We start from the raw sequence: 13,635 nt of genomic DNA on the forward strand, positions 1-13,635 counted from the left end.
CGAAGCCTGGAACAAACATAAAGATGAACAGAAGAAATGTCACAAGGCGGTGAGGGATGCAAAACAGGACTATGAGGAAAAAATAGCCCAGGAGGCCAAAAACTTCAAGCCCTTCTTTAGATACGTGAAAGGGAAAAAACCTGCAAAAGAGGCAGTGGGACCCCTGGACGACAAGGGAAGAAAAGGGTACATCAAGGAAGATAAACAAATCGCAGACAAACTAAATTCCTTCTTTGCGTCCGTCTTTACGAAGAAGGACACCTCAACAATACCTGAAGCGGAGAAACTGTTTACAGGAGAAATAGAGGACAGCCTTACCACAGTTGAAGTGAACTTAGATCAGATATACTACCAGATCGACAAACTTAAAAGTGACAAATCCCCTGGACCGGATGAAATTCACCCGAGAGTCTTGAAGGAATTGAAGGTTGAAATCGGAGAGTTATTGCAAAAACTTGCAAACCTGTCAATCAGAACTGGTCAGATACCAGACGACTGGAGGAAAGCGAACGTCACGCCAATTTTCAAAAAAGGATCGAGAGGAGAACCGGGCAACTATAGACCTGTGGGTCTTACGTCTGTCCCCGGCAAGATGATTGAATCACTGATCAAGGATAGCATAGTTCAGCACTTGGACACACACGACTTGATGAAACCCAGTCAACATGGATTCAGAAAAGGGAAATCGTGTTTGACGAATTTACTCCAATTCTTTGAGACCGTGAACAAGCAAATTGATAGTGGAAAGCCGGTGGACATAATATACTTGGACTTCCAGAAAGCATTTGACAAAGTTCCTCACAAAAGACTTCTCAGGAAACTACAAAGCCATGGCATAGAGGGAGATATACAAAGATGGAAAGGCAAATGGCTGGAAAACAGGAAGCAGAGAGTAGGCATAAATAGGAAGTTCTCAGACTGGGAGAAAGTGACTAGTGGTGTACCCCAGGGCTCGGTACTTGGGCCGATCCTTTTTAATATTTATATCAATGACCTGGAAAACGGAACATCCAGTGAGATCATCAAATTTGCAGACGACACAAAACTCTGCCGGGCAATCAGATCGCAGGAGGACAGTGAGGAACTCCAGAGCGATTTGTGTCGGTTAGAAAAATGGGCGGAGAAATGGCAGATGAAGTTCAACATGGAGAAATGCAAGGTAATGCATTTAGGCAGTAAAAATAAGGAATACGAGTACAGAATGTCAGGCGCAACTCTGGGAAAAAGTGAACAAGAAAGGGATCTGGGTGTACTGATAGATAGGACCCTGAAGCCGTCGGCACAATGCGCGGCAGCGGCAAATAAGGCAAATAGAATGTTGGGCATGATAAAGAAAGGAATCTCGAGTAGATCGGAGAAAGTTATAATGCCGCTTTATAGGGCAATGGTCAGACCCCACTTGGAATACTGCGTCCAACATTGGTCTCCCTATCTAAAGAAGGATATAAAACTGCTGGAGAGGGTGCAGAGATGAGCAACTAAACTAGTGAAGGGTATGGAGAAACTGGAATATGAGGATCGATTTAAAACACTGGGATTGTTCTCCCTTGAGAAAAGGAGACTGTGTGGGGATATGATCGAGACCTTCAAAATACTGAAAGGAATCGACAAAATAGAGCAGAGAAGATTATTTACATTGTCCAATTTGACACGGACAAGAGGACATGAAATGAAGCTAAGGGGGGGCAAGTTCAGGACTAATATCAGGAAGTTCTGCTTCACACAGAGAGTGGTTGACATCTGGAATATTCTCCCAGGGGAGATTATTGCGGAATCGACAGTCCTAGGCTTCAAAAGCAAACTAGATGCATATCTCCTTGAGAGAGGCATATAAAGATATGGTTGGATATAAAATAAATGTAATAGCAAGTGGAATATTAATGAGACGCACCACCAAAATATATTCCACTCTTGGAGAATTGTGACACTAAGAGATAAGTGTTTTTTTGACTCTAACTATTAGTCTCTTTTGTTAGTACTATGTAGTGGAGTTTTTTGACCAGGGATGTTTTCTCCTATGCTGCTTTAAGTTGAGTACGGCAGACATAGTGACCTCTCTAAGAGGAAACTGAGGTCTTTTCTCCATATAACTACATATCCTTATCTCTTGTCTGTATTTCTCCATAGCAGTGAGTATTTATTGGAATATATTTTGGTGGATATAAAATAAGCCAGGTGTATACCTAGCAGGGCCTCCGCATGTGCGGATCGCCGGACTTGATGGACCGAAGGTCTGATCCGGAGATGGCGCTTCTTATGTTCTTATGTTCTTAATTGCCACCGCTTATAATTTTGAGACTTTGAAATACCATATAATTGCTGCAGTCGTGAAAACTCAAGCATTTTCCCATTAGATATAACATCATCTATAGTACGTATACCTACCAGCATCCAGTGCTTCCAGGTGCTTCCAGGTGATTCCAATTTGAATCTACTGGAATATCTGTTAATTTAATAATAAATTTCAAAGTTTTCCAGGTGTCAAATAAAATACTATTGTCCTTAACATATCTGGGTAACTTGATTCTCAACACATGAAACAATCATAATGGGGACATAAGTTGCCACTCTAAGTACAACCAATCAGGGAGATGTTCCTTGAGCTCCGGAAGGATCCAGTACATACCCTGACGCAGTATGTAGGCCTGATGGTACCTGATGGTACCTATAACTTGAGAAAATTTACCTCTCCCGCCGCAATTGGTTTTTATAAGGATACTAAGGCAATTCTCGCAGTTTTATCCAGCCAAATAAATTTAGTAAGAATACTATTTAATTTCTTATAAAAGGACCCCTGAAAAAACACTGGCAACATACCTTTGGGTAGCAAACCACAGGCAAAATCATCATCTTAACTTTTTGAACTCTCCCCCACCAAGATAGATGTAAAGGGTTCCATTGCTCACACATTTCTGTAACCTTCAGCAATAAAGATTTTTCATTTCCTTTCATCATTCGTTCCAACATTTTTTTGTATCCAAATACCTAAATATTTTATAGCCTCTTCCTTCCAAAGAAAAGGGAATGTATCAAATAATCCTTTTGGACAATGTACATTTAATGGAAGAACCTCCGATTTACTCCAATTTATTTTATAGCCAGAAAATTTGCCAAATCGGTCAATCAAATCCAGTAAATGGGGAATGGAAGTTTCAGGATTCCTCAAATGGAGCAAAATATCATCTGCATATGCACAGACTTTATATTCCCGACCTGCATAAGGAATATCCTGTATTTCCTTTGCCTGTTGAATAGCCAGTAGCAAGGGTTCCAGTACAATGTCAAAAGCAAAGGAGATAGCGGACACCCTGGTCTAACTCCCCTCTCCAGATGAAAACGATCTAAAAAAGTATTATTAATATAATCTTGCAAAAGGGGAACTATACAAGGATTTATACAATCATTTGTATAAATCCGGAACCAATACCAAACCAATTCATTGCTTGATACATGATTGTCCACTCCACACAATCAAAGGCCTTCTCTGCATCCAAGGATACAGGGAAGGCCGGATCTTCTATGGTTTTTGTTAATTTTAACATGTGGAAAGCCAGTCTGGTGTTGTTTGAAGAATGTCTTATGTTCTTATGAGCAACGAACCCCGTTTGGTACATACCAATAATATAAGGGAGAGCCTTGGCCAAGCGTAAAGCCAATAATTTAGCCAGGAATTTTCCATCCACATTAATCAAAGAAATAGACCTGTAATTTGAAACAAACATGAGATCTTTTCATGGGATGATTTTTCATCTTTAGAAAAGGGTCAAGGATTACTCATAGAAATTCCAAGTGTTTAGTCAATTGGATTTCAGTATTTCTAGTGAAATGCCTTCCAGAATCCTCAACTACCAGGAGTGCCAGGCAAATACTATAATTCTGATGGCATTATCCACCTGGGAACAAATTATGGGATCAATACCCCACTTACAGTGCAGAAAGTTTATTGGGAGATGGGAGAGGTGACCTACGGCGCATTCCGGAAATCAAAACCGTACTGTTTGATAAATTCATTTCCTAAACAGAAGCCTCACCACTTACAATGTTATTTTTCCCTCTGTTAATCTTAATGTGATATGCTGTCCTTTTATCTACTTCTTATGTAATAAGTTGTATCCCCACTTCTTGCATTCTGTAATTCGCTGATTGTCCAGCCTTCTTCGATGTGAACCGCCTAGAAGTCATTCGACTGTAGCGGTATAGAAGAATAAAGTTATTATTAAAACCTTTTGTTCTGTGCTCACAGAAGAAACTCCTGGAGAGGGATCACTATTGGCTGACAAAGTTGCACATGAGAATAAAGTGGACACTGCACCATTCATGGAAGAAAGTGTTTTTGAACAACTTGAAATATTGAAGGCAGACAAAGACATGGAACCAGATGGGATCCATCCCAGGATATTAAAGGAACTTAGAGAGGTACAAGTGAGTCCTCAAAGATTTGTTCAACAAATACTTGGTGGTGGGAGTGGGAGTGGGATTGGAGAAAAGTGAATGAAATCTCTCTTCACAAAAGTGGTCACAAAGATGATGCGGGAAACTACAAGTAAATAAGCCTCACTTCAGTTACTGGAAAAATAATGGAAGTGGTGCTGAAGGAAAAATATAGTGAATTTCCTAGACTCTAGTGGGTTTCAAGATCCAAGGCAATATGGTTTTACTAAAGGTAAATCAGACAAAACAAAGACTAGTGGCAAATTAATGTGAGGATGGAGAAGTTATTGAAATCTGTTACTACTCAATCTCAAATATTTTTGAAGGAAGTAATAGAAAAACTAGAAAACATTGATTCTAATATACAAATTTTAGATAAAAGTATGATTAAAACTGATAAGGAGGTATCTAACTTACAAGGATTCTCCCCCATGTCTGCTATGAAAGATTTCCATTCTATTCACTTAAGATTAGAAACTATGGAGAACTCTGCAAGAGTGAAAAACCTGCATTTGATAAATTTTCCTGAAACTCACCTAATATCTCCTTAGATCCTTTTTAATAAGTATCATAAGGAGGTTGTGGGGACAACTAATCCTGAATCAATACCTATATCCGCAATATATTATATTCTGAAGAAAAAAAAGGATTTGGGCTGAGCAAGGAACGGATCAGTTGGTATCAGTTGATATTGATTTGATACAGTTCTTGGAGGATTGTCAGGACATAATACCAACTCTCTTAGGGCTCCGCGTGCTAACCCCTGCGCTGGCCTAAAAACTACCGCCTGCTCAAGAGGAGGCGGTAGTGGCTAGTGCGGCTGGCGGTTTAACGCGCGCTATTATGTGTGTTAAACCACTAGCGCGACTTGATAAAAGGAGACCTTAGGGATTTAAAGGGCTTTGGGGCTGTTGCCGCGCAGCTTTGAAAAAGAGGCAGTAAGGTAGTAGACAATGGTGCCTTTTTTTTTTTTAAAAGTTTCCAGGTGTAAATGTTTAATTTCCTATTTAAGTAAGGATTATGTTACCTTTGATCCAATTCAATTAGAAAAATTTTTAGTTCAGTTTGATAAATAATTTTTCTGGATAAATTTTTGATTTAGTAATAGCAAGTTTCTGAAAGAGGAGAGAGAATATTTCATGCTTGTTTTATAAGGATATTTTGTCCTTCTTATTTTTTCTAATTAAAAATGAAGCGACTTTTTCCCAATGATGTGAGCTAGATGGGATCCTTGGTTATAGTGTTAAGCCAGAGGTCTCAAACTAAAATCATTTGCAGGGCCACATTTTGGATTTGTAGGTACTTGAAGGGCCTCAGAAAAAAAAGTTAATGTCTTATTAAAGAAATGACAATTTTGCATGAGGTAAAACTCTTTATAGTTTATAAATCTTTCCTTTTGGCTAAGTCTTAATAATAATATTGTAATTTATAGCTAAAGAGACATATATGATCAAGAAACTATTTTATTTCAGTGTTCTCCCTAGGGTCTTTTAGCCAGGCACTCCGCCCGGCAAATTTAGATAACTGCCCGGCTAAATTCTGCTGCTGCCACTGCTGGTCAACATTAAAAAAAAAAAAACGGCTTGGAGATTTCATGCCTTAGCCCATAGCGAACTTATGCTCCAGGGCTCTAACGTGTGCGTGCCAGCTTCCCTTCTCTTCCCCCCGAAACCAGAAGTTATGTCCGAGGGGGGAAGAGAAGGGAAGCCGGCATGCATATGTTAGAGCCCGGAAGCATGCGTTCACTACGGGCTAAGGCTGGAAACAGGTCAGTAAAGCTTACAATTTGATCTTCTTCCTGCCGGGTCCTGCCTACTTTCTGTTTCCGCGGAGGCAGGATTTCTCCCAATAGGTCGATCACGATCTTGGGCCGATCAGCCTTCCTCTCCCTAATGTCAATTCTGCCGTCGGAGAGGAAGTTCTGGCCAGCCAATCACTGCCTGGCTGGGCCGGAACTTCCTCTCCGACAGCAGAATTGACGTCGGGGAGAGGAATGCTTGTCGGCCCGAAGCAGGGAAGCAGGGAGAGCTTGGGGTGGTGGTGGCAGGGCCTGTTATCCGATGGCGCGGCTTGGGGGCCTGTTCCCCGATGGCAGCGGCAGTGGCAATGGCTTGGGGGAGGGCAGGGAGAAAGCAAGAAAGAAAGAGGGCAGGCAGGGAGACAGAAGGAAAGAAGAGAAACAGAAAAAAAGAAATGGGGCATGAAGAGAGAAAGAAAGAAAGGGCAGGGAGAGAGGAAGAAAAAGTTGGGGGAGGGAATGAGGTCTGGAGGAGAGGAAGCATACAGGCTGAAAGAAGGGAAGAAAGATTGAATGCACAGTCAGAAGAAGAAAGTGCAACCAGAGACTCATGAAATCACCAGACAACAAGGTAGGAAAAATGATTATATTTTAAATTTAGTGATCAAAATGTGTCTGAATTTATATCTACTGTCTATATTTTACACTATGGTCCCCTTTTACTAAACCGCAATAGAGGTTTTTAGCGCAGGGAGCCTATGAGCGTTGAGAGCAGCGCTGGGTATTCAGCGCATCTCCCTGCGCTAAAAACTGCTATCGTGGTTTAGTAAAAAGGGAGGGGGGTATATTTGTCTATTTTTGTATGGTTGTTACTGAGGTGACAGTGCATAGAGTCATCTGCTTTGACCTCTTTGGAAAAAAAACCCAGAATAGGAATGATAATTAACATTTTCAATGCGTACAGTGTGCTTTGTGGGGTTTTTTTTTTATTTTATTGTTGGTAGATCATTTTGACTTGGTCATTTTAAAAGTAGCTCGCAAGCCCAAAAAGTATGGGCACCCCTGCACTAGAGCATCACTCCTTAGTTTTATCTAGTGGTGCAGTGAGGGGCCAGCACTTGACATCTTGTCAACTCATTCTTTCTTTTTTCTCCTCATGTACAGCACGGTTCTTTATTCTAAGCAGCTCTGGCACTAACAGTACTACAGGTGCCTTATGCTACTTTCACTACCACTTGCAGTCAGGTTCGGCATTTTATCATGGTTTTGGTTTTTTATTTAGTTTTTCACCAGTATTTTCATTTATTTATTAAAGCAGCTTTTTTTAACAGCCCGATGCCCCTCACCTATCAGTGTGCATTCAATCCACTGCCGACACTTTTTTGGCACCTTTTTCAACAGATCAAATATCATAGCCCCACTGTCGCGTGTTCACATTTATTCTGCGTACGAGTTTATCTCATCAGTGCAGAGACCTTTTCGGTAAGTCCATTTTACTCTCCCTTTTTTACTTTCCCGAGTGCTGTGGTTTTATTCTTTGGTTTTAATAGAAGCTCATTTGAACAATAATTTAGATCTTTCCCAGGTTTCACTTTTCATCTAACTGGTTGGCTTGTCTTTGAGCTACTATCGGCTTATGTTTTCAAGATACACTCTGTATTATCAGCTGTTTATTTCCCATACATTTACTTTTGCCCTGTTTAGGTCTATATAGTCTAGATATACTGTTTGTAACCAGCCATCATTTTAAGTATGTATATGCCCTATTTTAGGGGGAGGTTAAGTTCTTTTATCATGTTATTTCATTAATTCTGAGTTCGGTGTTACAATATGTTGTTCTTGGTTTTTAGTTTACACATTATTTATTCTTTTCTATGACATGTTCGCATCGCAATTTTACTCAAAAGTATAAATAGGTATCCATATTTCCATTCAAGTTTCATCATGGTGCTCTGGTTTTGTCTCCAGTATTTATCACTTCCATCCACCAAGTCTGGCTATCCGTTACCATCTCATATTTTAAAGACTCATTCGTTATAATTAGCGGTGATCCACACTTCTCTTCATAATGGACATGTCCAATTTTAGCATTTGAATCTTAGTACTATGGGTTTGGTCTTTTCTGGTTTCCTTTCTATAGTCTGCTTTTCGTCTGGAGTCTTTTCAGTTTAGAATTACATTTTATGACATTTTTGTGGTTATAATTGTATGACATGTCTAAATCGGTCAAGTTATCCATTCTTTTTATTATTTTTTGTCCCCTCATACAGTGTAGACCACCCCGGGTGCCAGCCCTAGGGGGGTACACAGCCGGCTGGATCCAGAACCTTCCGAGCTGCTCTAAATGGCACCTGCACCTCAGCGCGGCTGCCGTAATTATTCCGAAGCAGAGTCAGCAGCCGCATTGAAGTGCAGGAAGGTCCCGCGATGACTGCATTTGCCACCTATGCCTCCGGAAGTGATATTGTAAGGGGTGGACCGGCAGTTGCAGTCATTGCGGAACCTTGCCGCAACTCCCTGTGTCTGCCGGCCCTCCCCCTCCAACGTCACTTACATCTTGCAAAGACAACAGAAGCAGTCATCATGGGACCTTGCTGGTTTGGAGAGAGAGAGGAGCATAGAAGGGTGTTGGAGGGAGAAAAAGGGGGTCAGGGTGGTATGGAAAGGTGGTGGAGGGACAGAAAGGGGGCAGATGCTGATAGAATTGGTGTGCAGGGAAAGGAGAGAGAGACATAAGGGGGAAGAATACTGGATGGAATTGGGTTGGAGGGAAAGAAAGGAGGCAGATGCTGATGGAAGTTGGGGGAAGGGAGAGGAGAGAGTGAAATGCCAGACCATGGGGGTGTGGGAGAGGGAAGGGAAGAAGAGGAGAGAGATGCCAGACCATTGGAGGAGGGAAGGGAAGAAGATGGATGCCAGAATAATAGGAGTGAAGGGAGAGATGGAAGGGGAATACAAGGAGAGAAGATGCTATATAGAAGGGGCAGAGAGAGAGTAGACAGTGGATGAAACGAAGAGAGTTACAAGACTATGAGGAAAGCAGAAACCAGAGACGACAATGTAGAAAAAAATTATATTTATTTATTTTTTTGCTTTAGGGGAGATGCATCACTGTTTCTGTGATGTTGCATTGTATGCAGAGTCCTGCTTCTTGGTGGTTCAATTTAACCTTTGTCTATGTTTTTCTATTTTATCCCCCCTTTTACAAAACTGTAGAGCGTGTTTTTAGCACCGGCCATGGTAGTAATTGCTCAGAATTCTATGAGAGTCTGAGCTGTTACCACCATGGCTAAAAACCACATTACAGTTTTGTAAAACGGAGAGGGGTTAGTTTGTGATTACATATTCCATACTAGGCAAAGGTGTTTTCTGTGTTCTGTGTGTTCGAAAGACATGGTTTTCAGTTAGGATTGACTGTGTAGGATTGATCTGTACTAGTCTGGCTTGTTTAGTTTTACAATGGGTGTATTGATGTACTGCTCACTGCAGTATGTAAGATGCTGCCTTTTCCTAGATACACTCTTGTGTGATGTGTGGATTGTTACTAAAAATCATGTTTTTCATACAGATGGGGGGGGTGTCAAAAAATGATGGGCCTCGGGTGTCACATATGCTAGGTACACCACTGACTTCATAGTTTATATCTAATCCAAAAGCCTGCTTTTAGGACCTACAGGGTATGTATCCCTCTGATTCATGACAATTTCACTTCTCATGTTATCTTATCCATTCTTTTTATTATACAACTGCCCAGATAAGCATCATTCTTTGACGTGATTGGACCTTGAAAACTAACGGCAACAGTGTTCTCCCCAGAAATTTTTTCCAGCCATGAAAAACATTTGCTGCATTTAGTGTGCCACAAAAAACATTTGCTCTGTTTAGTGTGCCGGAGTTAACAAAGTTTGAGACACGCTGCTCTATACCATTTGAAAGAGGGCAAATATCTAATTATTCACTTCTAGAAATGGATACTTCTTAAATTTAATAAAAATATTATGGAACAAGTGTCAAACCTTAAGAAAGGCAGTCATATTGAGCATGGAAAATAACTAATAATTAACTAATACAAATAGTACACATTTAGGGCTGCTTAGCTCGCGCAGAATTGTTGCACGTGCTAGACGCTAACGCCAGCATTGAGCTGGCGTTAGTTCTAGCCGTGTAGCGTGGCAATTCTGCAAGCGCTAAAAACGCTATTGCAGCTTAGTAAAAGGAGCCCTTAATTTTCCCCACCACCAAATTTCCCCGTCCCGCCCCACCCGGCTACTTTTTCATGCCACCCGGCTGGAAAAAATTTCTGGGGAGAACACTGTATTTGATTATGATAAACATACCGAGGGCCTCAAAATAGTACCTGGCGGGCTGCATGTGACCCCTGGGCCATGAGTTTGAGACCACTGCTCTAAATCATTGTCTTTTTTGGCGTTAGTGGGTGTGCAATAATGTTTGGTAATTTGGGCACTTTTTTGTGCACTATATTAGAAATACACAGAAACGTTCTCACGTTGAGACATAAAATACGTCGTGATGTCAGTACGTTTGTACCATGACGTCACAACAAAGTGAAGCTCAATTTTAAATTTCAGATTGGTACGGGCGGCATGGATAGAATAACTTATTAAAAATTCATCACTTAAAATCTTTGAATCAAGACTTTTTTACGTAACTTATATTTAAATTTGAATATATATATATATATATATATATATATATAAAACACAAAAAATTGGTGAATGTGAAAAGCTCAGACCCTACAACCAAACTCTAGTGTATAAACACAGAGCTAATTCTTAAAGAGACCATCACAGCTGATCATTGTCTCATTCCACCGCTATCTACCAACTTATACACAGATTATGAATACTTATCTGTGGCAGTGGAGTTGCTGGGAACATCTCATGGATAGAATGACATTTCCATTTTTTAATGTATGTCAATTTTTCATATTTTTAGTGGATGCTGCCTTATTCTAAATCAGGGGTGCCCACACTTTTTTGGCTTGCGAGCTACTTTTAAAATGACCAAGTCAAATTGATCTATCAACAATAAAATTTTTAAAAACTGTACACAGAGAAAATGTTAATTATCATTTGTATTTGGGGGGTTTTCAGAGGTCAAGGCAGGTGACTTTAAAATGTGCAATGTCACCTCAGTAACAACTATACAAAAATAGACAAATGTACCCCTTCCCATTTTACTAAACCTCGATAGTGTTTTTTAGCGCAGGGAGCTAAGCTGAATGCCCCTCGCAGCTCCCGACGCTCATAGGCTCCCTGCACTATCGCAGTTTAGTAAAAGGGGGCCATAGTGCAAAATATAGACAGCAGATATAAATTCTGAAAACAGACACATTTTGATCACTAAATTGAAAATAAAATCATTTTTCCTACCTTTTTGTCTGGTGATTTCATGAGGCTCTGGTTGTACTTCCTTCTTAAAATTATAAATCTTAGACAAATTTGAAGCCAGATTGTTAAAATGTTTATTTCTATTGATGCTGGGGCCTTAAAGTCACCGTTAGACAAATTTGAAGCCAGATTGTTAAAATGTTTATTACTATTAGCTTTCAAATCAATTCTATCCTGTTGAAAATATTTTTCCTCTCTTATGTGGTGGAATACAGTTTGCTTATATTCTAAGTATGAGAAAGTAGCTGCTGAAAAGTCCAATGCCTTGTTAACTTATCTTAAAGTGTGGTCTCCTGTATTGGATTTTTATAACTCCTGAAATACTCCCCTTGTTTACTGTATTATCTTTACGTTTCTATTACATGCGAACAACTGTTAATGCTTTTGCTAAGCTTAGTGCTTATACCGTTTCTGTGATCAATATTATTGTGTTGTATTGCCCTGCTCATAATACTTGTGGCTTTTCCTACCCTCTGTAAGATGTGCTTACATATCACCGTTCTTTGTTTTTGCATTTTGATTAAAATTTAATAAAAAAGATTGAACTTAAAATTATAAATCCAATATTTCTTTCTTTCTGCCCCTGCCCCCTCTTTATTTTTGTCTCGCTTTCTCTCCCCCCCCCTCTTTATTTCTGCCTTTCTTTATCTCCCCCTGACTGTCTTTCTTTCTCTCTCCCGCTGCCTGCCTGTCTTTCTTTCTCTCTCTCTCCCCTGCCCCCCAGCCCAAGCCATCGCGCTGATTTCTCCACTTCTCTGATTCTTTCTCTCCCTGTCCCCCCCAACCCACCGCCCAATTTCTCCCTGCTTCCACAAGCCAGGCCTGGGGCATACAAGCTGGAAGCCCTGAATATTTATACCCTAGAGGAAAGGAGAGACAGGGGAGATATGATTCAGACGTTCAAATACTTGAAGGGTATTAACGTAGAACAAAATATTTTCCAGAGAAAGGAAAATGGTAAAACCAGAGGACATAATTTGAGGTTGAGGGGTGGTAGATTCAGGGGCAATGTTAGGAAATTCTACTTTACGGAGAGGGTAGTGGATGCCTGGAATGCGCTCCCGAGAGAGGTGGTGGAGAGTAAAACTGTGACTGAGTGCAAAGAACCGTGGGATGAACACAGAAGATTTAGAATCAGAAAATAATATTAAATATTGAACTAGGCCAGTTACTGGACAGACTTGCACGGTCTGTGTCTGGGTTGGCCGTTTGGTGGAGGATGGGCAGGAGAGGGCGTCAATGGCTGGGAGGGTGTAGATGGGCTGGAGTAAGTCTTAACAGAGATTTTGGCAGTTGGAACCCAAGCACAGTACCGGGTAAAGCTTTGGATTCTTGCCCAGAAATAGCTAAGAAGAAAAATTTTAAAAAAAATAAAATAAAATAAAAAAAATTTAAATTGGGCAGACTGGATGGACCATTCGGGTCTTTATCTGCCGTCATCTACTATGTTACTATGTAAGCGCTGGGCCCACAAGCTTTCCCCCTCCCAACGTCAATTCTGACGTCAGAGAGGAAGTTCCAGGCCAGCCAGGCAGCGATTGGATGGCCCAGAACTTCCTCTCGGAGGTCAGAGGTGAAGGCGGCAGAGTGGAAAGAAGGTGGGCAGAAAAGATGAGGGAGTGGATGGGAAACCAAGAGGGGGCAAAGTGTGGGAAGTGAGTTTAGGGAGGAAGAGAAGGAAAAAGCAAAGAGGAAGGAGAGAAGAGGAGAAAGACTATCGAAATGGGGAGAAGGGAATACAAGCGAAAGAAAGCAGAAATGGATAGGCTGGCAGCCCTAAACTCTTTTACAATATCATTCCTTCTTCCACTCACATTACCCCCATATTTAGTTTTCTCACTGAGAGACAATTACAAAATAATCTGCATTTTTGAGTTTTGTCAACTTTTTGGGGAAATCAAACGATAAAATGGAGCCAGCCTCTGCAGAAAGCTTTAATGCATTCTCCACCTCAAGTGAAGGGAGATTTAAATTTTTGAATTCATGAGTTTATGCTAAGGCCGTACATTTAACACATTAATGATGTGATTAAAGGGTTTAAATGGTTGACCGTAT

This window comes from Geotrypetes seraphini, chromosome 12 (assembly GCF_902459505.1).
Source record: "Geotrypetes seraphini chromosome 12, aGeoSer1.1, whole genome shotgun sequence".
In the NCBI taxonomy this organism is placed as follows: domain Eukaryota; kingdom Metazoa; phylum Chordata; class Amphibia; order Gymnophiona; family Dermophiidae; genus Geotrypetes; species Geotrypetes seraphini.